The sequence below is a fragment of the Leopardus geoffroyi genome, chromosome D3 (genome assembly GCF_018350155.1).
Source record: "Leopardus geoffroyi isolate Oge1 chromosome D3, O.geoffroyi_Oge1_pat1.0, whole genome shotgun sequence".
Taxonomy (NCBI): Eukaryota; Metazoa; Chordata; class Mammalia; order Carnivora; family Felidae; genus Leopardus; species Leopardus geoffroyi.
In genome coordinates, this window is record NC_059339.1 from 1,443,365 (window position 1) to 1,469,301 (window position 25,937).

General features: G+C 57.5%; 2 long non-coding RNA genes across 6 annotated transcripts; both read right to left on the bottom strand.

Moving 5' to 3' along the window:
* Nucleotides 1-4,958: 4,958 nt before the first annotated feature.
* LOC123587982 lies at nt 4,959-7,756 on the bottom strand. Its single transcript, XR_006707640.1, has 2 exons — nt 7,450-7,756; nt 4,959-6,725 (listed from the first exon to the last, which is right to left on the bottom strand). It is a non-coding gene; the product is annotated as an uncharacterized LOC123587982 (long non-coding RNA).
* A 6,502-nt stretch (nt 7,757-14,258) lies between these two features.
* On the bottom strand, nt 14,259-25,735 carry LOC123587896. 5 transcript variants are annotated; one of them, XR_006707592.1, is made up of 9 exons: nt 23,361-25,735; nt 22,198-22,400; nt 21,812-21,924; nt 21,103-21,142; nt 17,818-18,122; nt 17,349-17,530; nt 16,002-16,193; nt 15,303-15,462; nt 14,259-14,859 (listed from the first exon to the last, which is right to left on the bottom strand). It is a non-coding gene; the product is annotated as an uncharacterized LOC123587896 (long non-coding RNA). The 5 variants fall into 5 exon arrangements; XR_006707589.1 differs by having other exon boundaries at nt 21,812-21,918; nt 23,361-25,733; XR_006707591.1 differs by having other exon boundaries at nt 15,303-15,395; nt 21,812-21,918; nt 23,361-25,732.
* Nucleotides 25,736-25,937: the final 202 nt, after the last annotated feature.

Here is a 25,937-nt window from a genome sequence, read left to right on the forward strand (position 1 = left end):
ACTGCAGTGACCTCGTGTTTTCGTCGCCAGGCCCTCCCGGCACGTCTCCGTTCTCTCAGGTCTCACGTGGGATCTTAGTGCAGACCGATACCCGCCTCAGTTTTCATGAAAAGCTCATAGCGTCTGAGAGTGTTTAGAAGGAAAAGGACACCGTTCTCTCCTCTGAGATTAATTACGTGCTTGTTGGAGCCATTTAGTGCATCCGGGGAGTGTATGACAGCCCACGTGTCCCCTGTGGACCTTGCTGGACTTTGTCACTGCCTGCAGGTGCTGAGCGGGTCCAAGGACGAGAGCTTTCCGGGTCAGGTGATCGAGACTATGGACGGTCTACAGTCCCCAGACTGCTGCGGGTTCACAGTGTGGCTCGAGGCCCCCTGCTGCAGCCCTGAGTGCTTGGACCGCGGCTCACAGCCCGTGCACCGGGGTGACCTCGGCCCTGGAATCGCTGGGGTGTCAACCACAGTCAGGCATCAGGCACATTTCTCTAGTAAAGAAGCTGTGCCTCCATTACCAGAGTATATAACTCATTCATTCCGAATGTATTTTCTCAGGGACCAGATTCTGTCTTTGATATTGAAGCTATAAATCCTAGTAGCAAAACAGATGGGTTCCCCGCCTTCAAGTTTACAGTTTAGAGAGGGATACAGAATTACAATAACTACTCTAAAGACATCGAATTGCAAAGTGTAGTGGATATTGAGCTAGAAAACGCAGGGGTCTTTGGGAGCATTAAACGGATGCTTGGGGAGCTGACGTCTGAAAGAGCTGGAATCAGCATAGATGACATTCCAGGCAGAGGAAACAGCAGGTGCAAAGGCCCCGAGGTGGGAGGACCAGACCCCTTAGACACAAAAGTCATTGTCATAACAACAGCTGGCACTAACACAGGGCTCACTGCTTTAAGTACGCCTCGCATTTTAATTCCCACCGCAGCCCGAGCAATGAGGCAACGAGCACAGTAACACCGACACCCCCACGCTATAAACGAGGACGCTGAGGCACGTGGGGAGTAATGGCCGCCTACACTTCCATCGACAATGAGTGGGAGGACCGGGATCGGAACCAGACCATCTGGCTCCCCGTGCTGAGCTTCTGTAAGATGTTTGTTTCTCGAGTTTCGAGAGGACAGGGAGCACGGTGTGCCAGAGACTGGGGGAGGGCAGGGCCAGGTCACGAGGACCTGCTGGTTCCGAGTACGTCAGGATCCTTTCTGCCGGCAACAACAAAAGGAAACCCACACCAAACCAGCTCAAGTGAAAGGAGATACTTGGTGCACGTACCTGAGGTATCCGGGCTGGGTTTCAGATCTGGCTTGATTCAGGGGCTTAAGTGATGTCAACGGGGCCCATCTCCTCTTGTCTATACTGGCTTCATTCTTGGAGCATTTCTGTCCAACAACTCAAACCTTACCATCCTCTCAATTCATAATTCAAAAGCTTCAAGAAAGATTGCCCACCACTTGCCAGCCATTCAAGCATAATGTCTGCTTGGGCTGAAAGTCCTGGTTTGGGTAACATGCCTGTCACTTTTCCTGTCGGTGTGGTCCAGGTGGAATGTCTGATTGGCCCAGGCCCGGATGCATGACCCACCCCTGGACACCAGGAGTGAGGCCACATCTGAAGTCCTGGGCCATGGGAATGGCCCCAGAGAGAAATGGACACCTGGTTATGAAAAGGGAAATAAAGGCTGGATGTCCAAGAGACAAGGGTCACTCTTTGGACTTTGACCAGGGATGAGGGCTCTAGGACTTTGACCTAGGGATGAGGGCTCGACCCAAAGAGGGCATGTATTCTGGGCTCACTGGCCCTTGGAGTCCATGGCTCTGGGGAGGAAGGAGGAAGGTAAGTAGGTCCTGAGAGGAGAGCTGGAGACTGCCCCAAATCTCTGCTCACTCCCCACTCCACCCTGTGCTTATGGTTGGGTGGGAAAGAAACCTCCAGAGCCCAAGGAGGACAGAGGGGCTCTAATGGTTCTCAAAGTAGCTGCCCATTGGCATCACCTGAGAGGCTTTGGAATGGCCAGAGATCTTGATGTAATTGGTTTGAGGCACAACTGGGAAGGTGGGATTACGTGAACCAACCATGTCTCAATTCCCCAAACAATACCAGGGGATCCTACTCTATTTTAATTGTCTCACTTTAATCCATCTTACAAGAAACCTGTTCATTCGATGACTCACCTTAAATCCCTACTGAGTTTTCACATCCTCCTTGGGACAAATGAATGTCCGACCCGGACTGCCCCTGTTTCCTTTTGTGATGATTTCCTCAAGATGTTTTTGGTGGTAGTGAGATTGTGGATGAAGCCACATAGGTCCTTGCCTTTGAAAGGCTGGCCACTGCTAGGAAGTGAGAGAGAGCCGGTCACTGAGGCCTGAAGTGGGGTGTGGAGGAGAGGGTCACAGACACATCATACACCACTGTGCACATCCCTCCACCCATCGATCCTCCATCAGTCCGTCATCCCGCATTCCCTCCACCCGTCCATCCTCCATCAGTCCATCATCCCCAAAACCCTCCACACCCGTCCATCCTCCATCATTCTGTCATCCCTGCATCCCTCCACCCATCCATCCTCCATCAGTCCATCATCCCCGAAAACCTCCACACCCATCCATCCTCCATCAGTCCCTCATCCCTGCATCCCTCCACCCATCCATCCTCCATCGGTCCATCATCCCCAAAACCCTCCACACCCGTCCATCCTCCATCAGTCCCTCATCCCTGCATCCCTCCACCCATCCATCCTCCATCGGTCCATCATCCCCAAAACCCTCCACACCCATCCATCCTCCATCATTCCGTCATCCCTGCATCCCTCCACCCATCCTCCATCGGTCCCTCATCCCTGCATCTCTCCACCCATCCATCCTCCATCGGTCCATCATCCCCGAATCCCTCCACTCGTCCATCCTCCATCAGTCCATTATCCCTGATCCCTCCACCCATCCATCCTCCGTCAGTCCATCATCCCTGCATCCCTCCACCCAACCATCCTCCATCAGTCCCTCATCCCTGCATCCCTCCACCCATCCATCCTCCATCGGTCCATCATCCCCGAATCCCTCCACTCGTCCATCCTCCATCAGTTCATCATCCCTGCATCCCTCCACCCATCCTCCATAAGTCAATCATCCCTGCATCCCTCCACCTGTCCATCCTCCATCAGACCATCATCCCCGAATCCCTCCACCCACCCATCCTCCAGCAGTCCGTCCATCCTGGCATCCCTCCACCCATCCATCCTCCAGCAGTCCATCATCCCTGCATCCCTCAACTGTCCATCCTCCATTTTTCTGTCCATCCCTGTATTCCTCCATCCGTCCATCCTCCGTCAGTCTGTCCATCCCTGCATCCCTCCATCCGTCCATCCTCCGTCAGTCTGTCCATCCCTGCATCCCTCCATCTGTCCATCCTCCGTCTGTCCATCCCTGCATCCCTCCACCCATCCATTCTCCCTCATTCCATCATCCCTGCATCCCTCCACCCGTCTATCCTCCATCAGACCATCATCCCTCCATCCCCCCACCCATCTATCCTCCATTAGTGCATCATCCCTGCATCCCTCCACCCATCCATCCTCCATCAGCCCGTCATCCCTGCATCCCTCCATCCAGCCACCCACAAGGACCAGCTCCGGATGGACATCTCCACAGGTGTCTGTGCAGAGGGAGCTGATGGTCATGAAACCAGATGCACCCAGACCCACATCTCCTGTGAAGAAGGGGGAGGTACAGTCTGACTGAATCTGATTGTGATATGACACATTTACTCAGAACTGACCAGGTCTGGATATTGAATTGGATGCAGAAATTTGGATTAGGCAGAATACTAAAAAAGTGAAAATAAAAATTCATTTTTGCATGGCTCTAAATTTCCCAAATTTAATACAATTAAAACACTCACATCTCAGAAACAAACTGTCACGGACCATTTACCTTCAACTTTAGATCCTGGAAAACCTGTATGGAAGAGAACCGGTCATGAGAAATGGGTCACAAAATATGCTGGCTTTCTCTTAAAAATTGAAACATCAAAACAGAAGATCTTGGGGAGAATACGTCCAGTTGAAGCTCCCTGAGGCCTCTTGCTAACTGGGCCGGGGCTGTCGGGGTCCCCTCGTCACGTGTGGAAGGAGCAGGGTGGGGGGGAGTCCCTCCCCAGAGACACCTGCTCCTCCTGCAGACGGACCAGCCCAGGAGCACCTCAGGCAGCTGCACCAAAGGAGTTTCCTCCATGCGACAGCCCTTTACAGACGGGAGAGCAGGGGGCTGCTGGCAGGGCCGAGGCAGGACAGAACCAGTGATCTTCCTCCTTCACCCCTGCAGGTGGCCTCTCACCCCTGGGCCATTGGGTGCAGGACACAGGGGCCACAGTGGTCAGGTTGGCAGCAGAGGTTCCAGACACATGGAAATGCGCTCCTGATACCGTCCCCTCGGGGAGCAGGGATGCAGCGGTGGAGGCAGGAGCTGCTTCCTGGGGCCATGATGGGGACAACAGGGGACAACAGGGCACACGGTGCGGGGCGAGCACACAGCTGCTCTGGGCGGTGAGAGCTGGGAGCCTGGTGGAGCCGGGCTCAGGCAGCAGAACCGGTGCTTCTGCTGGAAACCAGGGCTGGGGACACTGGCTGACTTGGAGCCAGGCTGCAGGGAGGGCGGGACAGGCCAGGACACCGGGGGGGGGGGGGGGGGGGGGGGGCGGGGACAGGCCAGCCTTGCAGTATGGCACTGCCTCCTCCCGCCAGGGAAGAGAGACAGACGTGCTCCCTGACCCGGGAGGCCCTTCCTGCCCCCCGGTGCTGCCCTCGCCGGCGTGCGGAGGCTGAGAAGGCCCAGGAGGCCCGTAGCCACTTGTCAGTTTAATTCACGGTGTTTGGGATTCATTACAGAATAATTGTCTTATCGATTTGCGGCTGACATATTTACTGCTTTTGCTTTCAGATCAGAAAAGATGCAGTGTAGCTAAAGCAACTTTAATTATGTGGGTGCTTGGGAATCATAAGAGTTGCGGGCATTTCAAATACTTTATTTTAAATTCTGGAGCATGGCAATGACCGTCCACGACAAAATTTCAGGCCAGCGGGACGGGCGCCCTGAGAAGGCCCTCTGCGTTCTCACACCTCAGGCCCCTTCCCTGCCCCCAGCCTGGCCCCCGGGCGAGGGTCCCCCGTGCGCCCAGCCCGCCGGCCGCAGGGTGCGCTTGCCCACGCGTCCCCTCTTGTTCCGGAAGCCTCATTCCAGCTGGGACGCCTATTTATCTATGACGCACTCAAGGGGGAGGCGGCCCTGGAAGGGCACCCTGCGCGGGGGCTCGAGAGCATATGGGGACGCCGCCGCCCCCACCCACGCACGTCCCGGTGCAGGAACCAGAAGGCCGGCGGGCTGCACGCTCGCTCGGTCAGACAGAGTCCTGGGGCCAGTTCGCGGACGGGAGGGTGCCGGGGCCAAGCTGAGCAGGGAGTAAAGATCCTGCCCTGGGTCCGGCACGTCAACCGCCCGCACAGATGGAACCCGGTCAGGTCTAAGCAAGGCGATCCGAGGTGGTCCCAATGTGCACACGCCCTCGACCGGGGCCACTCTGAGGCCCTCCCAGTACAGGGCGTGACGATGACCAGGCAGGCCCCCAGCTGCTCGACCTGGCTTCGCACAACCCGGTCAGAGGTCGGAGGCTGTAGGACAACACGGAACCCCCCACCACCTCGGTGTCTGGAAGTTACTATCAGGTGCCGAAAATAACCCGAGGGTTTCCACGGACAGTTCGGCTGGGTCACTCGCAACTACCCAACTCCCTGCCATGACCCACAGAAAGCCAGGAGGAAGGCTTGGGAGGAGGAGGAGTTCTAGAAGTTTCTAGAACTCCACCGCGGGAGCCTGCCTTGTGGACTCCTCACACAGTTTCTGGCCGGCGTCTGGCAGACGCTGCCTGAAAACAGACCCTCAACCACCAGAGTTATGAGATGTGACTCCAGGAATTCCGGAGAGAAACCAGCTCCTCTGCTATTTCAATTCTTTCCGGAGCATCAGGATGGCCAAGAGCCTGGGGCTCCCCAGGAGAGGGCACCCCCACATCTGGGGACAGTCCTGGGGGCCCTGACCAGTGGCCGGGGTCAGGCCACCTCCTCCGCAGTGGATGTCCCCGCGGGCGGCCTCGTTCACTCCCTCCACCACCGCTCACTGAGCAGAAAACTGCCTTGACTCGTGTCCAGTTCCGTTCGGTCATTCATTCTCCTGCCCAGTAAGCGCCAACGGGACTCCTGGGAGCCACGGGCGTGTGTGCCAGGAGCTGGCGTCACAGAGCAGGTGCCAGTGGAGATGCAGGTCCCGAGAGCTGGTCTCACAGAGCAGGTGTCACACACACACTGGGAGGACAGCGGGGGGAACGGGCCGGGTGTGGCCTGCAGACACGGAAGACGGGGTCCAGCCCGAGGAGGCCCGGGGAGGCAGGCAGGGCCACACGGGTGATCCGGGACGAGAAGGATGACGGGCATTCGCTGGCGTTGCTGGATCCGCACGCAACCCACGCCCTTCTAGTAACGGAGCCTGCATTTTCCCTGGAGCGCCATCGCCTCCGTCGTTCTGGGCGGTGGGGGCTGGCTCCTCCCCTGAGCTGGGATGGCTCTGTGACCCAAGCCCAGCTAACCGCATCATCAGATTCCCCTGCCGGAGACTCACCCGGCGGCGGACACGGAGCCCTGGGCGGAGCACGACACTCTTGATTTTTCACCTAAATGACTGAGAATGAAGAGCGCTGAGCTTTCTAGAAGATGCAGGTATTCGTGAGACTCGGATCCCACATGGAGACCCACGGCACGAAAAGGGAATCAGATTTGTGAGACAGAAAGGGAAGACAAAACCGCGGTACTGTCGCAGGAGCCCCTGATCGAGCCACGTCTGAAGCCGCCACCCTGGACGTTTCTGTTATACGAGGCAGTGAATTCTAGTGTTTGCGAGAGCTGCTTTGAGTTGTGTTTCTGCCACTCGAGATCGTATTACGACAGAGACAAACCTGCCTGGTATTTTTCAATGCCATGTCAGAGTCTGCTCGGGGACTGGGAATTGGAAGAAACTCTCGCACTAATAACGAAGATTTAAAAACTTGCTCTGGATCAGCGTTTCCCAGAGCTCTTAGTCATTCTGTATAAAGAGCCCCAAGTTCAATAGCACCCTGGGGAGCTCTGGCCTGACCACGGGGAACCTCTCTCTTCTCCTCTTCTAGAGGACACTGGGTTGCTTAGAGATTTTATGAGCTAATGTGTTTATGAATCTCAAACAGGGAGGGAGAGACACAGCACTTCCCAGCCCAGTTGTCCTGGGAGTTTGTTTTGGAGGGCACACACGGAAACACAGCGTCCTCCACGCACACGCACACGCACACGCACACATGCACACACACGAGAATTTGGAGGTGAAACCGTAGGAATCCAAGTCTATTTCTGGAAACCACCTACTCTGGCGACAGGGGACATGGCGCGTCCCCGGGGCTCTGTCCGTCGGGCACCTGAGCACCCGAGCCTCTCTGTCTGCTCCCCTGCAGCGAAGGGAAGTGAGCAGCAGAGGCTCCCGGCAAGATGCTAAGACGTCTGCAGCGGAAGCCTCACACAGTCGTCCGAGGAACCGCCAGCCTTGTGCCCGGTCAGAGTGTCTGCTTCCTGGACACGTTTTCCCAGCTCAACCACATCTCGGTGCGACATTCTTCCATCTGGGATCCGACGCCCACGCGTTTGCCCCACGGCTCTCCCGCTTGCTGGGTCTCCAGATACTTGAGAGACGGTCTCTGTACGGAGGAGGGGCCAGGTCACAGGGTAGTGGCCTGTGTGTCCGGGAGCGGGGTGGTCCTAATGACCCCTACCGTGGGGCCAGACTCCCTGGTCCAAATGCAGGCTCTGCTCTCCGTGGCTGGGTGGTGTTGGGAAGGTGAGTTTACCTCCCTGGGGGCTCAGCTGCCTCACGTATAAAACGGGAATGACAACGGCCCTCCTGTGAGAACTACGTGAGTAGCTTATCCTTCCTGGTAAACAGTAAGCATTCAATGCGTGCTACTGGGAGGATAATGCAGGAGGAGAATGACCATTGGATGTACAGCATCCAAGATGAGTGAGATCCCTCCTGAGAGTTGCTGAGTAACTGAGCTCACTCAACAAGTGAGTGGGGGGAAGTTGAGGTACGTGAATGTGTGCAAAGGATGTAGCCCAGCTCCGTGTAAACAGAAGTGTCCAATAGGTGTTCACTGTGACAATGATGACGATGATGGTGATGGTGGTGACGACGGGATGGTGGTGAGGGTGGTGGTGATGGCCACGATGGTTATCGTGATGATGGCGCTTATGGTGGCGGCGACAGTGGTGCCGATGGTCATGGTGGTGATGCAGTGGTAGAGGTCGTGGTAATGGTGATGTCACGGTGATGTGACGGTGTGACAAATGAGTAGGCGGATGGGGAAGGGCAAGGAGAACCCACCAGGCGCATCTATGAGTGACCGCACGTGTGACCCTGCTGATCACAGCCGGATAGATAAACTCACCTACGTAATGAGTATTTCTCCAGGACTCACCAAGTGCCGAAGGATGTTCTAGGACTTTCTCCTACAGGGAGGCTCTCACGTGTGCACAGTAGGTCAGGTGTGAGGCTATTCTCTGCGGCCTTGACAGAATAGCAGAACTGGCCCCAGCACCCATCGGCAGGAACACGGGGGAGGCACGGAGGACCTTTCCCCGAACTCCACGCTGGAGGCTCCCCCGCCGTTTCTTCCCACGTCCCCCTCCGTCCGGCAGGGGCCGCCCCCCTGGGGCAGTGACAGAGGGTCTGTCCGAGAAGAGGGTCCCCCACTCTCTGCGGTCTCTGAGGCATGTGGCAGGAGCCCAGCACCTGGCTGAGTGTGTGTGTTCAGAGGCGGGAGAACGAGGGTGAGGAGATAGCCAGCAGGCAAATCTTGGGCTCTGGGGCCACGGGATGCCTGGCTCTGTTCCCAGGGCCGCCCCAGACCCGCTGTGTGTCCTCAAGGAAGTGCCTGACCCTGTCGGAGCCTCCAGGGTCTCCCTATGGAAACAGGCCGTGAGTGTCTTCCTCATGAGCTGTTAGGATGAAAGGGACATGGTCACGCGTCATAAGATAGGATGCTTGATGTATGAGGCTAACGTATATGATAAGCTTACTCTTCGGAACTGTCCCCGATACTGTCACAGACTTCCAGGGGACAGGGGTGTTTGCACCCCCCACACCCCTGCCAGCTCAGGATCAGGTGCTCCCTTGGCACTCATCCCCCCGCCTCAGGTTGTCAGCGGGTCGGAGCCAGAGCAGGGCGGACACCGCGGGAAGAAGCCTCTGTGAGAGGGGTGCTCCTGCGGCGCCATGTCCCCGTGCCCCGGGTCAGCCTCTGGCACTGGCTTAATTAGTAACTGAAGGTCAAGAGGGCCCCGCCACCCGCAGGCTCTGTGTTTAGGCCCCCAGCTGGTTCTCACCCGAGCAGAATGAAAGATGCAGTTCTCCAGCCCTGAGGAAATTCATTCCGGGGAAGCCGACGTGAAGACAGATGGGGGTGTTGGGCCTGCAAGAAGCCAGCCCCGCCGCACGTGCAGAGAGCCCCCCTCGGGGCCAGTGCGGGGGTCCCTCCTGCGCCGTGCCGGGCACTCGAGCTGCTTGGCTCCAGCCAAGTGCTGTCAGTAAGGACAGAGTCTGGGTTGCTGGCTTGTTCAAGACAGACTCAACGTGGAGCGTCGACGTGTCGTCTGGCGTCCTCTCCAACCCTGTGCGGCCCACATGGAGCATTGCAGGCCGGACTGAGCTGACAGGTCACTGTCTTGTGGCCCCGGCCCGCGACAGGCTCTGAGATGGGTGCCCCTGACCATGGAGGCCGGCGGGGGGGCGAGACCTGCGAAGGCCTCCATTTCAGGTCAATGAATCCACTGATACCTGTGTGCTTGCCGTGCCCGTGAGTGTGTGTGTGCGTGCACGCGTGCACACGCACCTGGGGGTCCCATCGAAGGACCCTGCAGAGCTGGTCAGTGACCCCCCAGGGGAGGTACTCAGGGAGGAAATCGCCTCAGGGCCCGACACCTCTGTATGTCTGAGGTGTTCTTTTCTGGGAATTCTAACCCAAATCGAAGCTCTCGGCTTCACAGAGTTCAGCTACTTGCCCTGCAGAGCCTCAGCGTGTTCCGTCGACCGCCCGGTTCCCTCCCGAGCTGGGCGCCAACACACCACCACCCGATTGCTCATCCGCCAGAGACGCCTGAGCCGAGCTGCGATGACGGGCCCGGGGAGGGTGGCGATCGGGGCGGGCAGGGAGCCTCGGGAAGCGCACGGACCGTGAGCACTCGGCCACAAGTCCTCCGGCTGTCTGCGACCTGGTTTAGAGGGGCAGACATATGCGGGTTTCCGGGGTCTCCACCGAGAAAGCGAGAGTGTGAATGTCTGAAACAGGCCCGGGCCCGGGGAGGGATCAGGTGGGCCGGTGGGGCCGGTGGGGCCGGGCCCTCCTCCTCTTGTCCCTCACCTCCCTCACTTCTCTTGCGAAACTAGCCGGCCTGTCCGAGCTTCACAGGACCCAGTCCACGTGAGCTGGTCTTCAGTCATTCTCCACTCTGCTCCAGCCAATGGGCACCTGTGGGAAACACGCAGAAATTATGAAACAGGCGAGAGGCGTCTGCTAACGGTGGAGCGCGTCCACGTGAGGGCGACGTGAGGCGTTAAGGCGTGAGCCGGGTGAAGGCTGTCTTCCCCAAACAGGACGTCAACAAGACACAGACACGCAGGTACCCATAAGCATGTCTGTCAACAGAAACTGTTGCCTAAAACTGCCCACGCCACTTGTCCCAGCCAGAGCGTCCTTCTGCCAGATCAGAAAAGTAACCACAGTGCGAGTGTCCACAGCGATGAAGCCACCCCAAGCCCCAAACCACGAGGAGCATATCTGCAATGGCCGTCCTGCCCTCTCCGTGCTGGCGAGCCTACAGTCTGCTCGTTCCTCTGGAAAGATCTGGGGTTCTGCTCAAATACCTGATCACTAAGTCCAGAGGCAGGGAAAGAACTCAAACGCCCAGAACCCGTACTGGCAGTTGAAACACCAGTGGCTAAGACAGTCGCTCTCCAGGCTGTGTCCGGCCGTGCAGGCCGCGATCAACCACAGCAGACACAGTCTTCTAGGACAGACACTAACGTGTGCAGATCGCTCGGCCCCTCAGCACCCGCACCTCCCTCCGTCTGTCCGTGTCTCAGAGTTTCCTTGGGGTTCAGGAACCCGTCCCCTGGTGGCCCTTACCCGTGGTGTCAAGGGTTGGAGGGTCTGGCGACGCTTCCCCGAAATCTCCCTCTCGACGGGTTACTGACGCAGACACCAGAACTAGGCTAAGGCGCGGAGCGGAGGCTGACTGCGTCTCCACCAGGCGGGGCCCCTTGCTGCACCCTGCAAGCCTCGGCTCAGAAGCCACCTCTCGGCCGACACAGGGAGGCCCCGCAGAGCCACTCTCAACTCCCGCAGGCCCTGATAGTGCCTGAGCAATGCGCGTGCCCCTTCCCTCCAGGCGACAGAACCCCCTGGGAGGTGCGCATGCCCAGATGACAGACGACAGAACCCACTGGGAGGTGCCCCTTCCCTCCAGGCAACAGAACCCCCTGGGAGGTGCGTGTGCCCAGCGGGGCGTATCTCTCAGGCACCTGCATGGTTCCCACCAACCCGATGGGGGCAGAAGAGCGGGAATCCTAGGTGGCAGGTTCCTTTAAGGGGTGGACTCGGCCTCACTGTTGTCTTGCCAGGAACACAGCTGTGATGGGAGAGGTGGAGCAGCCCTCTTGTAGCACAGAGGAGCATGGGATGCCCAGGCCACACGCCGTGGCAGATGCTCAGGGCACCTCGGCGTCCACACCAGCCCTGGACTGCCCTCCTTGGGTCCGGTGGCGAGCAAAGTGAGTTCCCATCGGGCTGGCTGTTGGTTCTGAACAAGCACAAAATCACATACTTCTCACCCTCGTACCCTCAAATGCCGCTGCTGCCAGGGGAGACTAAGAGGGAAGGGAACCAGAAGTAAAACATCAGGCCCTCACAGAACTTAACACCACGTATCAGGCTGTCGGCCCACAGGACCCCTGTCCAGATACCGCCCGGGAGAAAGGCGGCTGCCCCAGGAGAGCACATGGGCAGGTCTGGCCGCAAGGACAGCGATGGGGACGCCCACTCCCCATTCCCCCTGTGCCGAGCACCCAGGCCTGAGCACGGCCCGCAGAGTCATGCTGGCCTGGTGCTCAGGCAGGGCCTCACAGCCCCTCTCTGCTGAGGCTGAGCAGCAGGGCCCAGGAGCACGAGTGAAGTTCAGCAGAGCTCCCGCCGCCCCTGCCCCACGGGATGTTCTCACAGGAGCCGTCCCCTCGCCGCTGTGGGGACTCCACCTGGGGGTCCTGGCTGGAGGCTGGAGGCCCCGTGCTCTGGGAGGTGGGAGGAGAGGTGGCTGCGAGGGGGGCTGGAAAGGGGGGATCCACTGGGGTCACATGTCAAATCAGTGCCCAGAACGGAAGCCCACTCTTCACTTGGATGCCGAGGCTACACGGGTCCAGCGGGCTGGGGCTGATGGGGTGTCAGACCTCATGCTCTCCACCCACGTCAGTCCGTGGCTCTCCCAGGCCCCTTCCACATGCGGGCGCTGTCTCTCCGGCCCCGATCTCGCACTCCCAGCCTCCGGACTTATGGAGGACACATCTACTGCTCATGCTCACCCCACCGGCCATGTCCTGTGGCAGTCGCCCGAGGGACCAAGACACCTTCCACGACCCTTTGGTCCCAAGCATGCCTTGGGCCACCAGTCGGCTCAGACCCACGTGATCCTTTTCTGGGGCCGAGGCCGAAGCTCTCCCCATGTGCCACGGGGGCTCCAGGTGGGCGCAGCTGGGCCTGCAGACTGTCACCACACCAGGGGACAGCAGAGCCATTTCCTTACGTTAGTGTGTCACGGAACCAGCCCTCCTGATTTCATCCAGCTCTTCTGACAGCTGTGGGCGACCCAGCCTCAGTCCAGAGTCCTCTCTCCTGGGCTCAGATCCCGCCCCCTGCGGACTGCCCACCTGGAGTCGGGGGGTGGCTGACGTGCCCTGGCCCTCCTCTCCCACCTCCTCGGCCATGGCGGATGCTGCCCGCACTGCTTGCTTCCTGAGATCTGTGACTTGTTTTACTGTGGAACAAACACCTCAGGTGAGGCCTTGGCATGGATGCAGGACCACGGCCGTTCCGCCTGGGGCCCATCCTGGGGCCCCCCGAGGTCTTGTGTCACATTCCACCCTCCATCTGCATCAAAAGCATCCCAGCTGTCGCTTCCGGTCCTCCTTCTGGAATGTTCTCTCCAGGTGCCTCTTGCCCAGATTACAAATCATCTATCCCAGACACCCTGGGTTGACTTTCTCCAATGCAGACGTTCTAACACGTCATTCGCTGAGCATCACATGCGGCTTCCAAAGTGACCTCTGACCTTTCCACGCTGTGTCCTCCCCACTCCCACTCCTGAGTCATCGGCTGCAGGGCCGGGGCAGCGGGCTTTGCGGCCACATCCTCTGTAACAGTACAGGGTGAGCACTAACCATCCTAACCGCTTGTTTCCAACAGCATTTCTCAGGAGACACACATTTTCCACAGCCAGAAAAAAACCTTCCTTGGTAATTTATTAAACTGCTTTATAGCCTAGGTCTGACCAAAAGAGTTTATGATCGATATAAGTAATCTCTGTCTCTCTCTCTCTCTGTGTCTCTCTCAAACGGTCTTCCGCTGGGAAAAATATTGTTTTAATAACACAAACTGCAAAGCGGACTTCCCTAACACGTCCTCGGATGGAACATTTGCGGATACCCAGCTCCTCAACCAGAGACACGGCCCCGAGGGGCCCGCAGCGGCACCTCCCGAGGAGATAATATTTTCTATTCTGTGAGAGCCGGCACAGGTTTAAAACACTGCGAGAGGCTGATCTAATTTAGAGCCTGGCTCCAGGGCTGTCACGAATAACAAGCCAAACGTTTCCATTTTATTTTCCGCTAACGGCGATCAGTTCCACTCAGAGTGGAAAGTAGGCTTTAAGGGGCCTGGCTTCTGCCCCGCGCAGCTGCCCAGGAGGGTCCTAACCGGTGACCTCCATGCCCCTCACCCGCTGACTCACATTTCTGTCCATCCCTCTGCCTCACGTTGACCTACTAGCGCCCCGCTGAAGGGGTTCACAAGTATGTCACCTGCCCCCCCGGCCCCTCCGCCCTGTGCCCACGCCCCGCCCACCCGCCTGGCCCAGAGCTCAGGAGAACTTGCACCCGCATCTCCAGACCCACCTCCTGGCTCATTGCGCCCTGATTTTCACCAAGGGCACCAGCCCCCTGGAGGGGACTCCTGCCACCAGGGACCCAGCCGGCTGTGCACCCTCTATCCGGCTGCAGTGAAGCTGCCACCAGAGCTGGGAGGGGACGTTCTGATGGCATTCGGTCAGCCCTGCCCCCACTGCCCTTCCAGGTCACCCGAGCTGTTTCCTCTTCTGCGTCAAGCAGCCAGGGTCAGTCAGGGTCACTCGTGTTCAAACATCCTTAGCGATGAAGACACGAGAGGAGAGTGGAGGGGAGACGCTGCCCCATCACCAGCGTCCTCAGGAGGCTGCCTCACCATCGCCACCAGGAAGCACTCCTGCACTGCAGCCCCACTCTGCCGCCCCCTCCGTCGGACCCCAGCTGGGCCCTGAGCCAGCGGGCCGCAGCGGGGACTCGGCGCCCTCAGACATGGGGAGCGAGCCCCTGGCCAGGCCCCGGCGTGAGGACACTGGTCCACGTGGAAAGGGCGAGCAGGGTTTCCAGTCTGCCGATGCGCCAACAAGGGCCTGGTGAGTCGTCCACACGTGCTTCAACAACTGGAAAAAAATCACAGAAGAACCAAGTCAAAGCACCTGATGTTGCCGCCGGGAGACGCAGGGTACTTGTGAGCACACGCGGCTCCACGTGCCTGACCCGAGCGGGCCAGCAACCGGGCCACACCGGCCACACGAGACTGAGGCGGAGGGCGCTTCAGTGACACGACACAATCCACGGTGACCGTGACATGGTGACTCTCCATGCAGCGACCCTGCCTTCTCCAGTGACGCTAACAGCAATGAACCGTGAGAATAAAAGCTTTACCCGTGTCGTCAGTACCGTCTCAGAGAATCACCTACACCCTTAACAACTGAGCAGTTTGTGTCTCAACAAAGGAGCATACACTCCCAGGCTTTTACTGTGAATCATCAATTTTGTATACAGTTTTTTCTCAAAAGAGAATAATAGTCCCACAATTTAAGTGACTGACTTTGCAGTGTACCTGCCTCCAAATCTCTTGATGAACTGAGCCTCCTGGGTGACTAACGGACGTGTGTGTGTCGTATTATGACTCAGGAACATGCCACGTTTGCTTCTTGAGGCACGAACAGCCATGAGAACAGAGACCCCGCAGGCGGATGCAGACAGACGCCGGAATCCTCCTCCGGAGAGAACAGGGAAGGGATGGGTGTGTGTGAGGACGGGGGCGGCAGAGACCTGGGGTCTCAGAGACCTGTCCTGCGGCCCCCACAGCCTCGCTCTCGCATTCACCCTTTCTAGCCTCTGATTTCCAGCTACGAGGTTATTATTTGTACCTCACTCATTCATCCTATATGTATTTAATGAATTCCTACGGTCACTGCTGTGCATCTCGTGACAAACAAAAACACATGAGCTGACAGTCTAGTGGAAAAGACAAATAGGAAGTGAAGGACGCCATGAGGTGTGTAAGTGTCACCAAGGAAAAGGAGACCACACGGTCATGCCCACCTGGTCCAGAAAGGACAGGGAAGGTCCCTTGGGGAATGACAGCAGAGCTGAGATGGGGGACCTCTGGGAGTGGCCAGGAAGGGGAGCAGGGAGGGTGTTCCAGGCAGAGGTAACAGCATGTGCAAAGGCCCTGGGGCTGGAGCAGGGATGGACAAGGAAGGAGGTACAGGCGAGGCTGAGATGGGCAGGCTGGGCCTTGGGCCTTACTTACTCAGGTGTGAGGGGAGCAGTGCAGGTCCCCAGCAGAAGGGGCAAAGGACAAGATGTGTTTCTTTAAAAGCTCATTCAGTCTGCCCCAGGAGTGCAGAGGGGGTGAGGGAACATCTGTGGAAGCCACTAGACCAGTCAGGGGGCTGTGCAGGCACCAGGCAAGACACGATGCTGTGTTCCCTTGGGGTGGAGGCTGTGGAGATGGGAAAAGCAGATGGATTCCAGGCAATCCAGGGGATTCTGGGCAAGAAATGAACAGGTTAGTGACGGGTCAGATACAAGGGGAGTGAAGGAGACAGAATACAAAGGGACGAGTAAGTCGGTGGACCGGGGTTCCGTTTACTAAGTCGGAAACGCCTAGGGAGTTCCGGAATGAGGGAACAGAGCTTGCTCCTGGCTCGCTGACTTTGCTGCACACGAGCGGCCTGCTGCGCACGTCAAGGGAATGCCGGGACGTACGCACGTGCAGCTAGAAGACAGGAATGCCGCACACACGTGGATTTCGGGTCCCTCAATGTGTGGGCCGTCTCGAAGGCCGGGGACCAGAGGAGAGTCTGTGTGGGACACACAGGCCGAGGAGGGAGAGCTGGATGGGAAGACTGGGCGCATGTTGCAAAGCCATGTGTGAAGGGGGTGCACAGAGGGAGGGGTGGCCGGTGACGGTGTCAGGTCTGCGGGGCGGCCCAGGTGCGCACGGGGAGATGGATACAGGGACTCCCGGGCACCGGTGGCCTTGGCAGGATGCGTCTGCGTTGAGTGCGGAAAAGAACCGGAACAGAGTGGGTGCCCTGGTGAGGAGGGACGAGGCCAGCCGTGAGCAGAGCTCCGCGGAAGCATGCGGCCACAGGCAGGGCTAGCGAGCGGGACAGACTGGAAATGGAGGGTAATTCCTGCCGGGAAGCAGGGTTCAATTCAGGGGCCAACAGGCCGGGAAGGTGACAGACAATGAAGCGGGCAGGGCGGTGTGCAAATGGAGCGGTGCCTGCCGGCAGCTCCGGCCGTGGAAATGCAGGCCCAGTGCCGGCAGATCCATTGAGGGGTTTTTGTTTCTGTTTTAAAGCTGAGAATCCTGCAGGCTTAGCTGATTTTCAGGAGAAACGCACATCTGCAAGCAGCTGCCGGACAGCCCGATAAAGGGAGGAGGGGACCCAGGTCCCCGTGTGTCTGCAGGAGGTGGTGCTCAGGGGAGGAGGGGACCCAGTGTCCGTGTGTCTGCAGGAGGTGGCACTCAGGGCTCTCCGTGCTGCTTGTGCGACAGCCACTTCTCAGCGAACTGCACCCCCGTTTCTGCCACTAGACCAGGGACCGCACTGGGTGGTCTGTGTTTATCCTCCCCCTTCACACTCACATTCTTCTCCTGCAAGTCCTTCCTCAAAGAGCCCTGAAGGCTCTTCTTCTGGGTCCCCGAAAACACATGCTCGATGTCAAATGCCCTGAAAGCCACAGTGGCCTCACTGACACGGAGCAGGCTCTCAGCTCCGTGTTCCGGCGGGTCCACGGGAGATCCGTCTGCTCAGGGCTCCAAGGAACCTGCCAGGAGGAGACAGCACTTGGCCTCAAGTCACACTTGCCCACCAGGAAAATCCTCTCTCCGCAGGACGTGTGTTCTTGGCGACACCGAAGACATCCTGAAACGCGGGAGGGCAGCACAGCAGACTCCTGCACGAGCCAGCCGAGACCTCCCCGAGCCTGCTTGGCGGGTGTGTCGCCCGGGGGCATTTCGGATCTGCAGAGCCAGTCTGCGGTCCTCCCTACGGACCCCGCCTCCAGTGGTGCTCCAGGGACAGTGACAGAAGCACGGCCTGGCGGTGACATACCCGAACCAGGAATGTGGCTCCACAGCTCACAGAACAGTTCCACTGCATTCTGACTTGATAACTTGGGGTGCTGACTGATGCTCAGACGGTCGGAAATGAGAAGATGTGAAAACACATGCATCTTCTCCTCTTTCTGATGAAATGCCAAGTTAAATCCCACTTTCAGCGGGAAGAGCAGACTCTTGGCTCATTACCCAGATATAAGTTGGCCGTGCTGGTCGGTTTAGCCCCATTTGTGACAAATACGCTACCGAGACTGGTGCGTTCAAATACATTTCTGATGCTGAAGTCTGGAATCTCCCACGCTGTGAGGAAAGACAGAAGAAATTTTCCGTTGGTTAAAAAAAAAAAAAAAATCTCTCTAATAACTGCTGTCTCGCCTCCAGATCTCCTGCACCAGAAACGGGAGACTCCACCTTACTCCACGCTCTCCTCTGCTAACATCCTGTCTGAAATGTGACAGCCGGCAGCTACTGGCCGGGGTGCGTGCAGGCCGCTTGCGCGGTCTGCAGAGGACGCTGGTCCCAGTGGCTGATCTAGATCTTAGCCTACGGGAAAGCCTCACTATTCCTGTTATGAGGTTTCCTGCTCCCAGACGATGAGAATTAAGAAGCTAACAAAGAAACTCCAGCAAGCAATGGCTTGTAAATGCCTAAATTCACTATGCCGATCACCGCCACTAAAGAAAAGAAAAACGAGACTAACGTAGAAGAACGCATATAACTGGCCAAAACGAGAACAGAGTACGTTCCTCTAATGTTAATATGACAATCTCCTGCCATCTCTCAAAATAAAACTCAGCATAATAAAAAAGAAACTTTAAACGAGGCAAAAACATGACACCTAGGTTCTAAAGTCCACTGGCAACTGACTACAAATGGCAAATTCTGACATGTCTGTTTCGGAAGCCATCAGCCGCCTCGTCCGATGCCTGGCGGAGAGCGTGAGATGGGCTGCGTCTGCCTGCAGGGAGGGTCTGTAGGAGGCCTTCTCTGGGAGGTTCTACCAACACCTCCAGGGTGGAGAAGGGAGGGCCACCGGGACTATGGGAGGAGTAGCCCACAGCACACAGCTTTAGAAGGGACCCATGGAGATGGAGAAAGGTGGGTGGAGACCGGGAAAGTTTGGAGGTCAAGTCAACAGGTTAGAAGTGGGCTGTCTAGGAGGGAACCTCACCCAAACGGAAAACCTCAGCTCTGCATGAGCCCATGTGAAGAGGACGGAGAGACAAGCTACAGGCTGGAAGGAAACACTGGCAAACTGTACATCTGACAACGAAATAATGTCCAGAATATGTTAACAACTCTCAGAGTTAACCAGTGAAAATACAAACAATCCTATTAGAGAGTGCACAAACCACAGGAACAGACGTCTCACCAAAGAGGACGTATGAATGGCAAATAAACCCATGAAAAGATGCTCCACATCACTAACCATCAGGAAAATGCAAACAAAAACGACACATCTATCGGAACGGCTAAAATGGAAAGTTGCGAGTGAGAACAGCAAATACTTAGAAGGTGGGGAATCAGGTCAGTCACACGTTGCTGGCGGGAACGTGTCATGGTACAGCTGCCGTGGAAACCAGTTTGGCAGTTTCATATAAAACTAAACCTACAACCACACTATCCCACGACTGCGCTCTTGGGCGTTTCTCCCAGAGAGAAGAAATGTTCCTACAGGAAACTGCACGTGAATGTTTCCAGCAGCTCTATTCATAATAGCCCCAAAACCTGAGACAGCCCTGCTGTCCTTCAACGGGTGAATGGCCGAACAAACTACACCCGGGCCGTGGAACACTGTGCAATGATGGAAAGGAATGAATTGGTGACGTATGCAAAAATTTGGATGAATCTCCAGGGAATTATGCTCCAGTGAGTGTCGTGGGGAGGAAAGGTCCTCAAGTATGGACCCAGGGAGGCTGGAACGGGAGATGGCAGTGAGAGTGACAGTCCTCATCGTCCTGAGTGCAGTCAACCATCTATGACTCGACCAGTGGCTGTGGTCTTCTCAGAGATGGGGACGGAAGGGTGACTACTATAGAGACAAAAGGGGCACTTGCATAGATTTGGTGTCTGGATGTGGCAAGACATTAACAATCATCAGAGGGATGGAACGGAGTGCATGGAACGGAGTGAATGGAATGGGTGAAGTGAGTGGAAGGGGTGGGATGGAACAGAATGAACATGTGGATGGAACTGCATTGAAGCTCCTTGTAAAACTTCTTTAACTTCTCTTCTATTTATTTATTTTTTTCAACATTTATTCACTTTTGGGACAGAGAGAGACAGAGCATGAACGGGGGAGGGGCAGAGAGAGAGGGAGACACAGAATCGGAAACAGGCTCCAGGCTCTGAGCCATCAGCCCAGAGCCTGACGCGGGGCTCGAACTCACGGACCGCGAGATCGTGACCTGGCTGAAGTCGGACGCTTAACCGACTGCGCCACCCAGGCGCCCCTACTTCTCGTCTCTTTATCATGCATACTTGCCTTCTCCTCGGTAACTGTCTCGGTAAGATCACAACCTCAAAGCTAACAGGCGTTTCAGGAACACCCTGAACTGTAGCTGCAGTGACTGCAGATAGGAAACAAACACAACTTTTGGGAGAAGGTTACTAAGTCAGCTAAAAAGAAACTTTTTAAAAAGCGAGCACACAGCTCACACCTGCGTTATCAATTACTTGGGCATTTTCACCCATTGAAAGAGAAATCTGCCGTAGAAGGGAACTGAAGTTTTGATGCAACAGGGCCAACCTTAACAGCCTAGTCTACGTTCCCAAAAGTGCTTCTCAGGTAGAGGGCATTGCTTCACTCGCCTCGGACCGTCACACAAGGTCACTGAGAATTGGCCAATTTATCCCCATTCCCCCAAGAAAACATATTCTCCCGCCCCCAAACCACATCTTTTCTATTCATTCACACATTCCTCGTTGCAGGGCCACCATGTGAAATCTTCAACATGGCCTCAGATGCTCTTTACTCAACGTTAACACCCAGAGATCAGCCCTCGCTGCCACTGGAGGGGCTTTTCTGCTACAGACGGAGAAAAGGAAGGAGCGCTTCCCCGTTCGGCCCACTGCGCACCGCACCCCTCCTCCCCCACCCCCCGCCACCAAAAGCTCTCCTTGTGATCACGAGGAAAAACAACTGTCCTAAATGCAAAACCAAATCAGAGAAGGGAAAGTCACCCATCTCCACATGGCGTGGCTGGTGGTGAGGTAACAGCCTAACAAGTCCTGGGAGAGTGGGTGGTGATGCCTCCAGGGAAAGACGGTAACCACTTACAGGCATCGCAGGGTCTTTGAAATCCACTGCCTCAGCAACCCTTGAAAATAAAAGGGACATTATTACAAAATGGCAAAGGAAGGCATTCAGCTATAAAATGGGTTTAAAACCTAATATTAAACTTCAAATCATCGAGCCAGTGATCCTTTTGGGTGAAATTTTCAATTCTATCACTGAACGCTACTCTATTTAAGACTCTGTTCTGGAACCTACGGGGATATCCAGAAAGATGAAATATAATCCCTTGGCCACAAATAACAGACAATTTAGTTAAGGTCCAGCAGAATGGCCCAGGAAGCTGACGGACAACAAAAAGAGTCCACACAACTGGGGACACAATCTCAGCAATCCCACATCACCATCTGTGTGACCTTGGGGAGACCACTTGTACCGCCAGAACTTTAATTTTCCTAATTATAAAATGGTGTGATAAATAGTAGTGGTGGGTTGGGGAAGAATACAAAATCTTTTCTCCCCTACACCTCCCAGCTCCACCAGCTGGGCCTCGGGAACCAGACTGGCCACAGAGAAACGAGAGAAGCACAAGCAGAAGTTTCCTCACACGTCCACCAGAGCGTCCAGTGATGAGCAACTCCAAGGGCGGCTAGTCGCTGGGCTCACGCAACACGTAACTAAAAGAACAAGCTTTGGGAGAAGGACAAGGACTTCTGAGTTTCCAGGGCACCATATTGTGGGAAGGGAAACATACAGGGGAGCTAGGGAAGATGAAGACAAGTCCGTGAGCCGTGTTCTGTAGATCCCGAGGCGCGATCCCTGGGCTGGCGAGGGTCCACGTGTGTCCCTGGAGATTAGCTCCTGTTCCTCCCAGCAGAAAGGAGACAAAAGACACCTCTCTGAGTCGATGTCCTCACTTTAGGCAAACAGGTGCAGAGCAGGGAGTTTTCTTTTGTATCCGCTTCTTCATAACTTCCTATCACGCCTTCAGCCTGAAATAATCCGCACGTGCCAGTGGCACCTCTTGGGGTGGCACATCTGAACGCACTTCAGGGGACGTCTGCTATCCCGCTGCCCAGCTGCCCCGTTCTGCTGGTAAAGGCCCTCAGTTTCCCTCCAGGTGACCGCCCCTTCCCTTACCTGCAGCCCACGTAAGTCGAAGTTGACTCCATCCGTGGCTGGGAAGCAACCCGTTACGTGGCCTGAGTTAACAGCGCGCTGTGTCCCTCAGGCCGCCGTGCCTATTCGGGGATGAGTGCGTGACCCAGGCAAGTCCAGGAAGGAAGGTGCAACAACACTTGGACGGAATGCTGGCTCAGGGACGCGGTGCCGAGGGAAGAGGCCTGGGAAGGGAGAGACCATGAGCCGCTCAGAACGGAGAGGCTTCCCATCAAGTGGACGTGGAGCGGAGCTGCGGCCGAAGCTCACGTACCCACAGGCCTTGCCAACCACACGTGCCAAAGAATGAGTCTGCCTTTGCTTCAGACACTTCAGGCTGGGTCTTCTGTCATTTATAACGCAATTACAATATCCCACCTGGTACGGAAAAGCCGATGCAGGACTGAGACGGCACTGACGGTATACAGTAGGTGTTGAATACATGACGACTGTGCCAATGTTCCTGCCACCTGGAATCATTTAACCCCTCCCCCGGTCACTCGGCCACCTGCTTCTTCTTTCCTCATCTGCACCCCTTGTGCCTCCCAGCTCAGTTGTCCAAAGCGCCCACTGAGATTTCCACCCGTCCCCGTGGGGGCGAGTCCCGTGCCCTGGCCGTCATCTGACATTGAACAAGGCCTGTGTTTCCCTCCTTCAACAACGGGTTTTCTCTGAAAGACAGCCTGGAACAGCCAGGATGCAGCCAGGATGCCCCAGTCACACAGTGAGGCCGTGCTGGTCCAGAGAGGCAGGGGGAGTGGAGGCGGCTCGCAGCACGCACCCCTGCCCCAGCACTGCCCCAGCACTGCGTCCTGACTCCTCCCACGCTTCCCGGACGGAGAACGGGCCTCCAGAAAGCGCGCAGGGGTGTCCCAGGGGGAGAACAGCCGGAGCCTCCCCTTCTCCGGCTGGGCCACCCCCTCATCAGGAGACGCGACCGAGGCAGGGCAGGGTAGAACCCGGGGCACCGCGCATCCGAAGCCCCTCCCCCCGCCCGAGACCGCCTGGGAAAGCGCGGCGGAGACACGCAGCGCCGTGTAATACACACCAAAGACACGCGTCGGGATGAGATCCGACCGGGAGCCCCTTTTCCCCAGTGACTGCCCCCCCCCCAGCCCCTCTGCCCCCCTACACGCGGTGCTCACGCCGGACAGGACGGCTGCTCCCCGCGTGGGAAAGGAGACTCCGCTGGTGACCTTGGGCTGCAGGCTGCGGGTCCAGGCCGGGGCGGAGCCGCGACCGTCCGCCGCTTCGCACCGTGAGGCTGGTCCGCGAGGAGGCAACGACAACCTCACGTCACTCCGGTGCTTCGAACGCGCGCAGACGGGCTTCTGTTCTGTTGCCACGTCCCTGCTGTCGAGCATAACGACAGGCAGCATTTCTCGTGTGCTGATCGCGGGCCAGCGTCTGTCCTCACCGCCAGCCGAGCACAGAGGTGACGTCACCACCCATTTCTGGGACGGGGAAGTGACCAGAGAGGTCACACAGAGGAGCGGGACAGTGAGCCCCGTCCCGTCAGCCAGGCCAAGGGGCTCCAGACCGTCTGCACCGAGACGAGCGGCCACTGCGGGGCTGGAGGTCAGGAGCAGGTCCCGGCCCGACCTTGGGAGCCCCGGGGTGAGACGGACGCAGCCGGGGCCCCTGTGTCACTGCGTGGAGGGCACCCCCACTGACCCTGCTGGACCCGGCACCGGTGAGAAGTAGACGCCTCAGTGCTCGGCCTCCGACAGGTGACCTTGATGTGTTACTGCGGCAGCAAGGGGGCCGGCGGTGGCGAGACTGACAATGACACGCTTCCTGTTTGGATCCCAGGCTCCGACGCAGACATCAGGAGGGTGACACCGTCCACACACCAGCATGGGGGTGGCCAGCCACCCTGTCACCCTTCTGGGAAGCCCCGCCCAAGTGGGCATCTTCATCCACGCTCATCTGGCTTCGTGGAGAGTCCGTGTGCACATCTGGCCTTGGCCTGACTCCTGCCTGTCCCGCCCTGTCCCCAGCTCCTTCCTCTCCCCCCGACTCCGATTCTCCTGCGGTCTGTCTCTCCCCATTTCCCACGCCCACACCCCGATTTTCCACACCCCGCTATTGTGCGGCTGAGGCTACCACGGCACCCACCCGGTCTCCACAGGCCAGGGGAGACAGTGTGCAGGCTGGAGCGAACCACGGTGGTTCTGGGGCAGGTCTCCTAGTGCGTCCCAGAGCTGCCCCTGGGGCGGCATGGGGACTTCTGGAACATTCTTTCCACTGTACATCTGCTCCAGAAGCGCATCCTGTGGGAAGCCTGGAAGTCCTCAGAGAGGAGCAGCCTTGACCCTGCCCATAGCTTTTTATGATTGGCTGAGCCGTCGTGCCAATCTTGCGCCACTTGCCCGGTGATTGGTCTAAGCCGTCATGTGACCCAAGCCTGGCCAACGAACTGCGAGGGGCTGCCTGCAGGGGGAATCATGGGAAAGATTCTCCCGCTGGATGGGAGGGGAGGCGCCGCGCCTTGGGTTCCGCCCTGACGTGGTGGGGGGAGGGGTGTGGTCCCGGTGTCACCGCGGCCTTTCGGACGCGGAGCAGGAGGCCTAAGGCTTGCCGGGGACTGAGGCGTGTCCGCCAGACATGAGCAGGGCGGCAGAGCCAGACCCCCGCGGCCACCCGCCTCCAGGATGCCCGGCTCGGACGGTGGAGCTGTTCCGTGGCCCACACAGGGAGACTGAGGCTGGCAGAGAGAGAGAAGCGACCGAAACCCAGGCTTCTCCGACTCCAGAGTCACGGGGCTCCTGTAGCTGAGGACGGTCCCTTGTAGCACTTGTCAGACTGTGGCCCGTGTCCACGCCCTCAGCTGAGCCTCCCGTGCCTGTCGGTGGTCCTGCTTCCCGGAACCTTGTGTGCTCCGCGCACGATCAGACGAAGCCCGGGAAGTCGGGCTCCTCCCTCTGCTTCCGGACGCGCGGACACGTGGTTTGTCTTGTGACTCCGGATCTGTGCTCAGCAAAGAAAAGGCGATGAGTAAACGCTTGGAAAGTTCCTCCTCCTGTAGCGGGCGCCGTTGTGTGTCCTTACTCAGCAGGGACCCATTTAGTCGTTGGGAACCGCGGGACGCTTGGGACTCTAATGCATCTGGACGGGGTCAGAAGAGGTGCAGGCTGTGTGGCCCCCCCCCCACCCCGGACCTCTGCTGATAGGGTTTCCCTGAATCTGGCAGAGAACCACCGTCACCTCTGCAGGGCTGGAGGGCAAGGTGCCGCTGCGGCAGGGCCTCCCTGGAGGGCCGCAGGTGCCCCCGATGCAACAGGCTGCTGAGCCCAGAGATGTTCTGCAGACGGAGGTTTGCCATGACAGCTCCTAGAAACCACGGCAGCTCCTTCCCAAGTTACTAGAGCTGCAAACCGTGGTAAAGGTGGGATTTGTGTGAGGCTTTCGATCACAGAAACACAAATGGCATCTTGGTCTCAAAGTAACGACTCTCTGAATTCTAAATAAAATGCAGGAGATTCACATTTTTCCCCCTGCGCCGACACTCTCTCTAGTCCTTCTGTCGCTTCTGTGAAAGAGAACAAATCCCACTTTTCACAGTGGAAGCCAAAAGACGGAAATCTCAAAGGGCGAAAGGAACGCATGCTGGTTTTGCCAGCAGGGGATCTGTTTCCGCCTCCAGACCAGCCTGTCTGATGCGCCCTCGGGGTGCCCTCCCTTCCGTGTGTTTTGGGTAAGCCTGACCCTGCCGCCGTCTC